Source organism: Serinus canaria, chromosome 2, assembly GCF_022539315.1.
Source record: "Serinus canaria isolate serCan28SL12 chromosome 2, serCan2020, whole genome shotgun sequence".
NCBI lineage: Eukaryota > Metazoa > Chordata > Aves > Passeriformes > Fringillidae > Serinus > Serinus canaria.
The window spans coordinates 9,513,082-9,528,121 of NC_066315.1; the positions used below are offsets into that span (position 1 = coordinate 9,513,082).

Genomic DNA, 15,040 nt, shown 5'->3' on the forward strand with positions numbered 1-15,040 from the left:
GCAGGAATTGGACTTCCATGATCCTCATGGGTCCCTTCCCACTCAGGATATCCTATGATTCTATTATTTGATTTTATCACTACTTTTTTTGATTGCCTTGAAAGTTTCTGATCACCTTTGGGCTAGACTTTGGCCTTAGGAAGAGTAAACTGCTGGATGGCAGAGCACCTTTTTGCAGATGATATAGATGTTGCCAGCTGACATCTTGAGACAGTGCTTACTTCGGGTTTCCTACCTTTGCTCTCATTCCATTTGCTGAAGATTTCTCTTTTGCACCTTCCTTCAAGGTAACTGTAATAACAGCAGCTAAAAGAAAATGTGATACATCTCACTGTTTAAAATAATTCTTTTGAGGTCCTTTTTAAGTTTCCATCTCCAGCTCTCTTAGAAGATAAAAAGGGAGTCAGAAAGCATATAAAATTCATGTATAATGTACTTCCTTCCATTGCTTTATCTTCTAATACCATCTCTACCTGTAAGTGCTACCCTAATTGTTATTTTTTAAGTTGCTAGGTTCGGACCCTATTGCATTAGCAGCAGAACTCTGGCTCACTTGGATGCCAATCTCTATCTCATATTATTGGTAGAATAACTTTGACACACTAATAACAATGAATAAATAAGTGGGGAATGAAATATAAATATTTCCTTTGGGGTTTAGAAAGATACATAGACTGATAGATATAGTTTCAAAGTCTTTCAGAGTGTCATCTGCAAAATATTTCACTACTGCTTTTGCTTGATCTCACTCTTCAGGGCAGGGCTCTTGCACTGTTATGCCTCCTGGAGAATATGGTTGTTACCTCTGCTAAAAATAGCCAATATTATATGGTAGTACTGCATTATCCCTTCAGATGAAATGACTCCCCAGATCAGTTCAAGACTCTGATGTAATGATTTAATGTCATGCCATAGTCATGAAAACTGCTATATCCAGTTTAATCACATGAAAAAGAAATCATCCAATTCAGATCTACTAGGCTGACCTAAAATAAACCTGAGACAATCAGCTCCCTATAAGTTCATCAGGAGTTTTGTCTAACATACACACACAAAAAAAAAAAAAACCCACAAAAAACCCAAAAAAACAAAAACAAAAAAAAAAAAAACCCACAAAAAAAACCCCCAAACCAATCCAAACCAAAAAACCAAATAAAAAAAGGCAGGGGTCCAGCCTATAAATCTGTTTTATTTAGAGATGAATCTGAAACGAAAGCACAGGAATAAATATCTCTTTACTTTAATTTGAGCTGCTGAGCACTTCTGAAAATTAGTGCAATCCATTTAAATGCTCAGGAGTGGATTTGGAAGCCCAACTTCATGTAATTGTCAAAGTGTTTTCACAAAGTGTACTGGACATTGAATACCAGAAAATTAGATTGTCTGGTGAGAATAAGATTTTGTATCTTCCAGTGTCTAGGTCCCTCCCAGTGAGGAAGCTGAAAACAGAAATATTTTAAGGAACAATCCACTTACAGAGGTAATTTAAATAATAGAACACTGAATGATAATCTTCCTCTGCTATTGACTATTAAGATTTAACTTTTCAATTTACAAGAAAAATGCAGTGATGAGAAGTAATTTTTGAAATCTGCTTTCAGGAAGTTGGCACAACTTGGAACAATCCCATTAAGTGAGTTTCTCCTCAGTTCCAGATACAAAATGTATAGTAATGCCAGCTTTTTTTCTTTTTTTAGTCTGTCTAAACAATCCCACTGTCTTCAGTGGTTTTATACATAAATGGGAGAATGCCTGTAGCTAAACAAGTAAATAATGAGGAACAGAATATGTCTTCATCTGGGAGAGGTCTATCAAGTTACTCTGGTCAAGACATTTTCCTGACCTGCAATTTCACTGTCCATAAAATGAAGGCATTTACACCAACTTTCCTTGTCAGCTGCCTGGTATTGTTATTTAAATGACAATAATGTTATTATTTGACTTGCATCCATTCTGGATCTAACAGCAGAAGCACCAACACCATTGGCTCTATATACTGCTCTCTACCAAATATGGAGGAGATGTAGTAGCAAATACTCTGCTACCTGAAAATTAACTTTAAAACTTCACTTATTCCCCTACCAAAAATTTTGTTCCAAACTGTGTTAGCACAAGGCCTCTGACTGATTTTAGAGCACATCTTGCTGATTTAGAGCATATTTGGAGCACCCTGATCCCAGTGAAGTTAAGTTCTGCCTCTCTGGGGAGTTGAAAGTCTTGCTAAAGGCCTGCTGTGGGCAATTAGAGTAGGAGACCAGTCTTATGGACCAGACTTGCTTCATGAAAGGCCAGTTAGACTACTTTAACAGAAAAGTAGTGCTGAATATTGGATGCTGATCTCACAACCACTTCAGCTTCATGCTCCAATTCTCTGAACAATGTTACAAATGGATTCCACGTTTTCAAGAAATTCCCAAGATTAAGTACAAATCTGATGAGTGAGAACAAACATTTTGAATAATGGCCTATTTTTGACCTGGACCTAATGATTTATGCATTCAAGGCTCAAAGTTTCCCCTTCTGGTTAAAAAACAAAAAGGAAGCATGTAAATGAAGGCACAGGAGGAGCTCTGTGGGGACACTGGCAGCATGGCCAGCTCTGCATGCTGAGCTAAATGGAGCTCAAACTCTAATATGAGCCAGTGGGCAATGTCAAAGGGAACAAGAGGAAAAACAGAAGTAAACAATGATGAAAACTATATGTTCTGTATTTCCCAACATGCCTGTCAAAACAATCCCATAAATTGAACCATTTTGGTAGCAAGAAATCTGATGCAGTTATACAGATGGCTTGATTGCTGGCGTTTGCCAAGCCTGCTCTCAGCCCAAGGAGAACAACATGTAGTTCAGTGTTGTGCTGAGCTTATGTCAGTCTCACAAGCAGTTGCTCTCACTTCCTTTTCCTCCTCCCAATTGTCAAGTGCCATTGGAAACCCACTTACTGAACTCTGAAATGCTCCCTTAGTGCCATCATTCAAATTATGTATTGTCTTTACCAGACTGTACCTAGTGCCCTTCCAATACTCTGTTTAGCAATTGTAATGCAGCACTGTGATGGACATCCAGTCAGCCCTGTCAGATTAATTCAATTGAATAATTTCCTGCAAAAATGAAGAATAATATACAGTACAGAAATGGGCCTGACATTGGAATTGCACTCTTTAAACCTAAATGTCAGTTTAATCCCCAGTAAAATCTCAAGTAAGGTAGGGTTCAATCCACCTAAAATTTGCTTAGATCAGAAAAAGGCAATGATGGCCAGTTTACCCATTTTCAAGAGTGATGAGCACTACAATAAAATTGCAAGGCATTTCTCAGCAGACTCAAAGTTGCCTGAATGCTTAACTACAGTATCCTCCCATCAGTAAGTGTATTTTCTGGGTAAATGCCATTCACACCCAGCCTCTTTTGCTGTCCAAACTCGAGCACAGTGGCATGGACACTCCATTTATCTCCCATAGAGAATGTTCAAAAGTTTGGCTACACCTGAGCTCAGCTTGAATAGTATTTAGTACACATCTAAATCAGAGAATGAAGCAGAGATTAAAACCAGCATTGAGGACTTTTGGGAAGGAGACATTTTATTCAGACTTTTGCTGTCTTTAAAACCACTTTCAATGCACAAAAAACTTACTCCTGAGTGCTGCAAGTTGAGTCAGGTCCTCTTCTGTGCATTATTTATCTTTCTCTGTTGCTTTTAGGCCTGAAGACAAACCACTGGGACACCAAGAGGATGATGGACACTGTTATCTCTCATTTCTGGTACACAGAGCCCTATTCCAGCATGTGGGAGTTAAAACTGCTCAGATCAACTTCAGTAAGGTCTCTTCCATCTCCTGCTTCACTTTCCAAGCCCCACAGTAATAAGCAGAAGACAGACAGAAGATCCTAGACCCAGTGCCTGTCAGCAGAGCAGCACTAGGCATGCTGGATCCCTGAACATCCTACTTGTTTGGCATGTCTCAGTGAAACAGGGAGCTTATTTTGTAGTCTGGGCTGTTTTCTGGAGTCTTCAAAGGTCTCTTCTAATCAGTGGAGGAAAGAAGGTGTCTAACCTCCCCATGTGGGTATGTCTTCACCTGTCTCTCAAGAAGCTCAGTGATGTGCAATGAAGGGGATGACATCCTTGGGGAATATGTGCAGCATCATCCAGCAGGTTGGTACCTAAATGAGTCAGTCTGGCTTTCACTCTAAATTCTGAAATAACCACATTTCAGCTTTACATCTAGAATTGTGCCTTAAAGGGAAAAGATATTAAACACATGGGTAACAAGGCAAATATCCAAAGCTCTTGAAAACAGAAACTGAATGGATAAAATCTCTTGAAGAATTTAATTTCAGTAACCAACTTTTATTAAACAATGGGAGCTATAAACAGATTATGCCCTGCAGGCCAAAGGGTTGGTTTAGAATTCTAAGATTCTTTCTCATTTGTTCTTTATCCCACAGATTCACTTGTTAGCAAAAAAAAAAGTCTACCAGAAGACCTGCCTGGATGAGTTCACCATAGATCCATGGCTTCTTGTGGTACTACTTTACTATAGCAGCTGATCAGAGTTTTGATCTGAAAAACACAATTTTGTTGGTCCTGCCTACCACTATATTTATTCTGAGTGGTTATATTTAAGATTTATTAAACAATCATTCTCTTAGTGGACACAAATAGGAACTTTTTTTACACTGAAGACTTATTTTTGTAGTGATCTGAGAACTGAGAGTAATTTTTACTCAGTAAAATTACCGAGAGTAATTTTTTCCCTCTAGTCTTTTTGAATACTGAATTTTAAGAAAGATGAATTTCAAAGTTTAAAATAATAATTTCAGGAAGTTCCACCTAGCCATTTCTCAGTAATATCTTTGTTTTGATTGACATCAAATCAGATTCCTGTCCCAGACAGAGCAACAGTCTATAACGGCATCACTTCCTTAATATGCAGCACAGTCTCCTTAGTACTGAAGATAAAAAGCTAAACCTAAAAAAAGAAAAATCAAAGTTCAGAAATATGAGTCTGGAATACCATATGGAATGCATTAGAGAGTCAAATAATGAGTCTTTCTTTAGGATGAATAATGTTGAGGACCAGTTGTCTCTGGCTGCTAACACCATTTGGCAGCACCATGGACTTTGACTGGTGCAGGCAAAATCCCTGCTGGTGGGAAGCTGGGAGGGGCAGCCTGGCCAGCTCCAGCCAAGCTGCCATCCTTCCTCCATGCCTGGAAAAGAGCAGGAATGTCTGTCATGGGGCTGAGGCTGAGTGATGTGTGGAGGTATTTCAGAGTTTCTGTAAAATGACTTAACAGGTGTGGTAGGAACTATTTGCTTATTACTTGCTCTAATGAATATACAATATTAAATATTAAAGAGGGGGAGTGTTGAAACAGGTGACTTCTGCATTTTCAACCACCCACTTTCATGGGCCAGCATCAGGCTTGGTTTCTTTCCCATCCCACCTCCCTTCTCAGTGCACTGCTTGGAACGGAAAAGTGGAGGAGCTGGAATGCCAGGACCTGGGCACTGCCTGTCCATGGGCAAGGGCTGGTGCACACCAGCCATGACTGCTTTGCCTGCTAAAAGCAGTCAAGAGAAAAGGAGAAAGAGCAGGAAAGCAGTTTCCAGTTCCTGCTGCTGGGATCAAGAAGGAATGAGAAGAGCCATGATGAAGGAAGCACATTCCTGGCAGTTCATGCCAACCCCAGACCCTGAGTCAGCTCTCAGCAGCAGTCACCAGCACAAGACTGGAGATTTTTTTAGACCACCTTGAACATGCTACTGCCTGATTTTCTAAGACTAGCACTAAATACAGGATAGCTCAAAAGTAAGTGCTAAGAAATAAAGTCCAAGATAATTCTGGAAAAATTCTGAAGGAGGGCAAGAGAAGTAGTCAGCTGGGATCTGCCTCTGTAAGGACAACCTAAGAACCCATCTATCCTGGAAAAACAGGGCTTTGACAAACAATAAACTTTAGTTTCTAATGAACATTAGTTCTTTTGTTTTCTTTTTTTTTTTTTCCTTTTTCTTTTTTTGCTTGGGCACTGTTGTATTTACACCACTAACAATCAAGAAAGAAGGAAAGACACGAAGAGAGTTATTCAGTAACAGTATTCAAAAAATAGTATTTCCTCAGTTCCCTGAGGAAAACTTAAATGGTGAAAGGGTGTCTATGAAATTGCCATTTTACAGGTACTTGCCCAAAACCCTGTCAAAAAGTAGCAAAACACAGATATTCTACCCCAGGAGTACTAGAAACACCTGACCAAACAAATGAGAATATTATACATGAAAAAAAATCACTCTAATTGATTAATTCTCTGACTCCAGAGGTCAGGAATGGTGCTATGTTTTCCTTACATGATCCTCATAAAACACATGAAGCTTGCATTTAAAAATAGTATCAGTCAAGCACTTTTCATGTGTCACATGTGCACTGTAGCCCAGGCCAAGAACAGACAGATATCAGAAGTTAATTCCTCTTGCCTTACACCCTGCAGCAAGAGCATTCCTTCTGAAAATAAATAAGATTATGGTTATAATTCTACAAACAATTAGTTATTGTGATTATAATTTGATGTATCTGCTCAACAATTAGAAAAATCTCTCTTTTAAAAAAGAATCTCCTCTTGAACTTTTGACCTCAGTGATATGTATTAAACAAGTTTGTGTTTCAGAAATGTTGGGAAATGGGCCACTGCCTTCAGGATTTGCATGCTTTCTTTTAAATTTTCAAGTCTGAAAATATGTGCCACCATATGAAGAGCAGGATTCATGCATATAGATACAACAAATCTTTTCTTCAGATTTTCCACACCCTCAGAGCACAGACTATGTGGAGTTTAAAGAATACCTTTGCTTTTTCTTTTTTTTTTTTTTTCCCAAAGTATTATTTTTGTTAATGTCTATTATTCTGTCACACTTATTCCAGCTGAATCTCATCTACCATTGTACTCCTTAATCCCTCAATGTATTTAAATCCATCTGGAATTTTTCTAAATCCTCCATAGTTCTTCCTAACAGAGACAATTTGCCAATGGGGTACCACTAATCTCTGTACACGCTGAGGAGCAGCAGTTCATGACAAATCTTTCTCTTCTATGTCATAACCAGCTCTTAATCCTCAGTGACACCCTGCCCCTTGCTCTGTGACTCACTCTCCTTAAAGTCAGTGTGAAGAGCATCCCATTTATGTCCTGTTGATTTGAAGGGTAGGTACAACTTGTGGTTTTGCTGTGAGAGCAGTTTTTCTCCTGGGAGAGTCTGATGTATCTCAGCAGAAGGTGCTGAGGACCTGAGGGTCTTCCATGTGTGGTTCTGCCACCAAGGAGAAGAGAGGGTCCCTGGCACTGCCTCCTGGAGGCCCAGGCTCAGTGGCCCTCCCATACAAATAGGCAGGACTTAAATTGTGCAGCTTTGAATAGCAGCTTATCATCAATGTGGTCTCAAGTCTGTGATCACAGCATTTTTCCATCTCAGAGAAGATGTAAACAACACTAGGGAAGCTTTTATTTTATGGACACAAATTAATTCTTTTGGCTTTCACTATTATTTTTTTCTTTTTTCTCCTTCTTTTTTCCGCTGCTAAGATTAGTAAATATTTTAACAACCAAAATAATGGGAAACTCAGCTACTGATGTATGAAATAGATTGATGTGAAACTCCTTGTGTGCAAATTTCAGTAGTAACTGAGACATGGGAGGGCTGCTGATGGTCCTGCAACAGATACAGCTTTACCAAGGTGCCACTTGAGATTTTCACTCCCCTCTTCCCTCTGACTCCTGTCTCCCGGGAATTAGCTTCATGGCACTTTTTAGTACACCAACACCACTGTTCTCTGATCTGAAAGTCCTTTACCAAGCCTGGTAACAGCCAACTTCTGAGCCACACACCTCACAGTCCAGAGGAAGGATGTCACATTTCCCTGAGGAGGGAATAAATGGAGAAGAGTGTCATCTATTCCTGCCCCAAGGGTGGAGCAAGTGCTCCTGCCACTTCAGGTAGCACACAGCCTGTAGGAAAAGACAAGGTGACACAGTGCCATGGCTCTGCCTTTCTCACCAGGCTGTCAACCACCAGTATAAAGCTATCAAATCCAGCTTTCTCCAGCTCCTACTCCTCTTTTTCTAGACAAAAAGGAAGTCTCAGTCATCACAAGAACAATGCTTTTGCTGCAGGTCATAGAGGATGTAAGGGCCATGGCAAGGACTACTGGGAACATTTTTGATACCAATTTTTTGGTGTTGACATTAAATTCTTTCTGAGCCTACCAAGCCTAAAAAAAAATTTTAGACACTGAAACTGTATTTATTTTTCTTGTCTGGAAGTGCTCTGAGAGTAACACATCTGATAATTAACAATAAAAGTCCTGGGCACTGATGCTTTAAGCCCATGATGTTAGAACAGCCTGCCTTGTCTGAGATTTTTGTCCATGCTTCAATGTAACTTCATAAATCTTGAAACACACATCTCCAGTAAAGATTTTGGAAGGGAATGCATTTCATGGATTTATTGTGGTTTGAACACAGTCTGGGTCTTACATTAGGTTAAATAATGATTAATTTTGTAAATGGTGCACATTTATCCAGAATTCCTGAGAACAACTAAATAACTCCAAGCACAGAGCTATTCAGTGGATTGTTTGAGAGCTGCCTGACTTCACAGCACTGTTATTGTAATCGTTTTAAGGACACTGCAATTTTATTGCACTGGGCTGCACTTTCATTTTTTCATGCTTCTTTCCTCAAAGGCTATATTAGCCATAAAACCTTTTTAAGCTTACTTCTGTTTTGACAACTCAGCAAATTCCCACTTTCTGTAATTTTTTTCCCTCTTTTCCCACCATCAGTAAGTGTGAATCTAAACCTCTTAATACAGACAGATTCAAGTCCAGACCAATTTGTAACACAAATGACACTCACTAAAAATCAATGGCAGTGGTTGGGCTATGAAGGTCAGAGGAGATAACAGCATCCTGGAAACAGGAGAGTGAGAGAGAAGTTGAGAAGGACCAACTCTCTGGAGTTATAATCAAAGTGTCACACTGTGCCAGCCTGTGCTTGCATTTCTTCAAACATTCAGTACCTCCAGCTGTGTTAATAGTAACAAATTCATACAGATGCTTTGTCGCCTGCAGAAGCACAGAAATAATGGCAATAATCCGTGCCATGATTGTGCTGCCCTCCCTTCTGAGGCTGAAATGGACCCCACCAAAGTACTCCCCAATGCATTTTAAGCTGAATGCTGGAGACAGCTACAGGGTTCACTTGTCATGCACCCTGAATCTCTGATGCAAAAAAGCCTTGAAAATGTAAACCTGTTCTTTCATATCAAATTACTTGTTCATACAAGTAATTAGTAAATGAGATTGAGGACAAATGATGATACACATTTTAATGCACTTTTGACTTTTAAATTCTTTCCCTCTCTTCATATCTTCCATCTTCCTTCAAGGCAGCATAAAGCCCAGACCAATTCATAATGCAAAATGACAAAGAATATCCAACAATACAGTGTTCAAAAAAAGGAGTTTAAGAAACACAAATACTAGCTCACAAAGGGACTAAAGCACCTCCCCTCTGAGGACAGGCTGAGGAGGTTGGGATTATTCAGCCTGGAGAATGGAAGATTGTGTGGGAACCTCAAGACAGCCTTCCAGAGTCTGAAGGGGACATACAGGGAAGTCTGAGGGGGCTCTTCATCTGGAAGTGTAGTGACAGGACAAGGGGAAATGGATTCAAAATAAAAGAGAATAGGTTTAGGTTAGATGTTAGGAGGAGATTCTTTACTGGGACTCTGGCACAGGCTGCCCAGAGAACAACCTCAGCTTAAATTTATTCACTGATTTTCTATTTATGAAATTATTTCATTCTAATTTTTAGTGGTCAAGCATTTGCATTTTGTACACAAAATGTGAGTTAAGAAATTTTTTAAAAAATTCAAAGGCATGAAAATTTAATAATGGCATTTTTACATCTGAGCTTCCCAGGACTGGGCAGAACAGCACTGATGAAAAAGTACTGTCAGATAATAGACTGCACTTTGATTCAGTATGCTGCATTCCCAGGAATCCTGATCTTTGGCTTCTTGTTCTCACTCATTTCAAAAGTTTAAAATTCATTACTTTTTCACAATGATCGGAATGGTAATTACCCAAAAAGCACTGTGATATCCTAGAAGAACTGACCATATGTTATTGTGAGATACTGCAGCATCTCAGGGTTTTAAGGACTCCCACTGTTTATAAAAACAAAGCACAGTCCCCAGCCCAATCCTTAGTTTGGCATATTTCATGTGCAGTTCTATAGCCTGGAGTCAGCAGTGACCTGAACCTGCTCACTGAGAGGTGGTGGAGTGCCTGAACCAGCTGCTGTTCCAAAGACCTGGCATGGAAGACCCAAAGACAGGATGCTAGAGCAGTACAGAGGCATGGAAAGAAGAATGAGAGTGTCTGGGAATGTCTGGCCTGGGAAACCAGGCCAGCAGCCATTCCTGTTCAGCCAAGTGGAGTAAAACAGATCTGAGGGAGTTCTTGTGGTGCTATGGAGGACTTCAGGCACATTCCCAAAATTGCCACTGCATCAAGACCAGAGTGAATGCTTGCCATTAGTCGTTAGTGAAGCAGATTGGCTGGTCCCAGGTACATTAATTAGAAAATTTTCTCTCTATGTTCCTCTAGAGGTAAAAATGCAGAGCTGGTCCCAAAATAATGAGAGGAAAATATGTTCAAAAGCAAAGCCCTTCGAGAAGGGAAAGATGGACACTGGGAAGGACTCTTGTCTTGTAAAATGAGCTACACCAGCAGGTGAGAATCATGTCCTGTCACAATATATTGCAACAGATTGTGAAAGCACAAAAGCTAAGGGCAGCTGAAGTAGAACAGATTATCATATCTCTGTGCCTATAACAGATAATAAAAATATACAAAGCTGAACACAAGCATTAAAAAAAAGGCAGTATTTATTGCTCTCTGTGACAAAGCCAGATTAACTACTGTTTCTCTGTTATTTTCTTGTGGATAAATAGGAACCATGAAGCATCATTTTCCTATGGGAATATATAATATCAAAATTGATGCAGTGAAGCAGTAATATAGGGGATATGATCTCTGTCACTTTCTAAGAATCCCAAGAAAACTGAAGAATTATAGATGGAAAAAAGATTTAATGTCTAGAAAACTCTAGGGACCATGAATAATTATGCATGAAGAGCTGGCAACAGAAAATTCTAGAATTATGTCTCTCTACAGGTTTTGGTGCTGTAACACAAATACTAGATTGTGCCTACTGGATAATTTCATAGAAAAGGATTTTCCATGTGTATTATTCAGATATGGGGTCAAACTATGTTGTCAGAAGTAAAACCTTTGGCTTTAAAATCAATTATGGACATTTATAGAGCCTATTTATACAAGGGAAGAGTTATATAAAGGAAGTAAAAATCAGAGATAGAAATTTTACTTTTTTTTTTCCCTAATATCAGCAATACTGTTCTTTGGTGATTTTAACAGACTTTAGTACCAACAGATTTTCTAGTTTATGCGTATTTATAATTTCTCTTCATTTTTAAAGCCAGTTGTAGAAATTAAGTGAAGAATATGAACAAATCTGTCTTAGCAAAGTGCACTTGTAAGTAGAATAATGATTTCAAAAAGGACAGTGAGATATACAGAGAGGGTCAAATCAGTTTTTCTTTTTGAATAGATGTATTAAAAGACAAGAAAATTCTGTTATTATTTTCTAAAAAGAGCTGCAAAGCCTCATGGAATATAAATGCTCAGCTTCTAAGAAACATCAAGATCCAGTAACAGAAAACTATATCAGCCCTGTTTCATTGCTGTAGATATTGTGATTAAGTTTTCCTATTTATTCGAAATTTAATTTTTAAATGCAATTAAAATGTTTCCACCTGGTAGGGGAAAAAATAATGAAGATCATAAAAATACAATTATTTAATGATATGCCTAGGAAAACAGAAAACTTGAGGAATAAACCAAGATTTCTGCACAACCCAGCTTCAGGGCCCTAACCCGAATGCCATCCTGAGGAAAGTAATCATTATATGCAAAGCAGTATCATTTATCACATTTGTAAAGGTGGAGAAATGATATCAAGCATTTGCAATTAACCCAACCCTTCAGCACGTTAAATGGGTCAGACTAATCATACTCCATAGCAACTTTACACTATGAACACAAGCCCCATTTCTTCCCAGCACCTGAGCAGAATTGCAGCTACCTCCAATGAAATGCAGGGCCATGCACGCAGCATCCAACTCAGCGTGGTGTGGGCAGATTTACAACCTGTGCAATCTTACATAGACAGTCTGCAATTGAGAGCTAACATATGACAAAACATGAACTATCCTGGAAATGCATAACACAGCAATGCCAGAAGTTGGCTCACAAGCTGAGAGCTGCCATGAGCTGTCTGTGATCTAGTCTGTGTATGGAAAACTTCAAGCACAAGCCCTCTGATATATCACAAAACAGGATGGGTTGCTCTGCATTAGGTGTCCAAGCATGGCTTCAGACAAGCATGACTTGATTTTGAAGCTTGAAAGACTCTGTGATAAGCAGTGGAAAGAAAAGAACTTTCAAACTAGGATTTTTCTTAGTGCATTCAAGTCTAGCTACTCAATTTGAGTCATATTTGAGAAACTGCGTGCCAGCTTGCTGCTGAGCATGCAGCAGCTTACATTTAGATTTACAGGTACATTTTCTGGAAATTCAGGCTTTGGGTTTCCTCACGAGACACTCAGGAGACTACACACTGTGTAAATGTTTTGATTGTGGGATCTAGGCCCTCATTATAGAGCACATACTGCCAAACAAATGGGAGAATTGGCATGGTTTTTAACAAAAAAAAAAGTTTCCCAAATGTGAAGAACTAGAACTTCAGAAAATAGCAGAACGCCAAAGGCAAGACTTCTCTGACTAGAGAGCTCACACTGATGTATCCAAACTATAACAGAGATACTTTATAATTATGGCACATATAGAATATAAATTAAAATAACATCCCTTAGATTACTTTTAAAAAACAAGATTACTTTGGAATTTGAGAGTTAAAATTAATAAAACATTTCAAAGCAATTACACTGAGAAAGAAAAAAATCTTACACAAATACTCCAGTGGTAGAATAGCCATTTTTTTGAAAGAGAAGAGAGTAAACAAAGTAAATCACCAATTTGATTGGTTTCTCAGAATAACAAAGTACTGAAGCAGCACAGTGGAGGATTTGCTGGGCAATTTTCTACACTGAAAGTGTCGATTCATTCCAAAGCTTAGCACTGATGGATAATATGGATTGGTATGGATTGCAGTGCTGCAGCCATCTGAAAGGCCACTTGACAAGCACAGTGGGAGTGACCCACTGTTCTTGCCATTGACAATCAGACTGCCATTTGGACAGGTCTTTAAAGTATCACAAATCTTTATTTCAAGCATTAGATGGAAACGTTTCTCTTTGGTTTGTGGCACAATTAAATGCTCAGCATTTCATGGAGTTCAGTGCAGCAGTGCTAATACTTCCTTGGATCATGCTTGCAAAACCTCAGAAGCTAACAGGGAACAGATCTCCCCACAAATGTCAGCCATAGCACTGAGTAGAATCATAGGATCATAGAATTGTTTAGGTTGGAAAATACTTCTAAGACCATTGAGTCCAACTGTTTACCCAGCCCTGCCAAGTCAACCACTAAATTATGTCCCTAAATGACACATGTACATGCCTTTTAAATACCTCCAGCCATGGTGACTTCCCAGGGCAGCCTGTTTCAAAGCTTGACAACCCTTTCTGTGAAGTTTTTCCTAATATACAATTTGAACATCCCTAGTGCATGTGGAGGCTTTTCTCTCTGCAGAGCCTTCCTGACTTCCAGAAGATCAACACTCCCTCCTAACTTGGTTTCTACCTGAAAACTGCCTGAGGACACACTTGATCCCTTCATCCAGATCATCAACAAAGATATTAAATAGAACTGGCTTCAGTTCTGAGCCCTATGGAGCACACTGGTGTACATCCAGAGTTATAACTGTGGATGTAATGCTATTCCCCACTACTCTCTGGTCCTAGCCATCCAGCCAGTTAAAAACCATTAAAAATGGTAAAGAAGGTAAATTATATTTGTGTATATGGACTCCTCAAGAACCAAGAATCTTTGGACAAATTACCTTCTTCAGCAAGTTTCACTGAATAATAACAGACACAATTCAGGGAAAAGCCATGAGTGGGAGACTAGCTAGGAAGAAAAACGGGTAAGATGATACAGTGAAGAATCTCCAGGTTGTGAACACTGAAATTCAGAATGTCTCTCATTTCACAGAGCTCTGACAGTTCTAAACTGTACAGCATTTATGAGCCAAATAAGTCTGGAGAGTCAAAGGAGATGGTATCATCATGATACTCTTTGGAATAAAGGAGTCTTCCAGATTGATATGAGTTTAAAAGAGCTGAGGGAAGTAGGGAGGTAGTGCTGAGCTGGGGAAAAACTGTCTTCTACTGCTTCACATAACATTTCTAGGCAGGAATGAAGAGGTGCAGTTAAAGGGTATTCCACCAGTTTCTCATCTGTTTCTCATGTGTAGCCATATGCATTTCAATTCAACACAGTATAGTAAAAACAAGAATCCTCCACAATCCTATTGTCTTCAATCCCATGAATAAGTTTCAGATAGTCAAAAGAATCAGTACACGCTGAAGATATTTCTGCCTCAGTTTCTCTATGATGCTGGACAGTGATTTGTAAGCTCATCCTAGAAATTCCCAACTTCTCACAGAAAAGGAATCAGGATCACTAATCAAATACAACATTGCTCTACAGAGGGGAAAAGGATGTGAAAGTGCCAACGTGGTTCTAAAATCCCAAATCCTGTAATGAACTGTGCATCATTAGGGGGCTAAAGTTGCCTTTTTGAAAGTATAGCATTAAATGTCAAATTCATTAGTGGCATGACCTGAAAGCATTAGGTCTTTCTTTCCAAACTAGCTGCATATGTGATGTTAGGATTCCTATATGTGTCACTTTCAGATCAAAACAAAATCACAGAG

General features: G+C 39.0%; 1 protein-coding gene across 1 annotated transcript in view; it reads right to left on the reverse strand.

Annotated features, from left to right (window-relative positions):
* The window catches only part of LOC115485364 (receptor-type tyrosine-protein phosphatase N2-like), a 187,570-nt gene that overhangs the window by 161,286 nt on the left and 11,244 nt on the right, over positions 1 to 15,040 (reverse strand). The window lies entirely within an intron of this gene.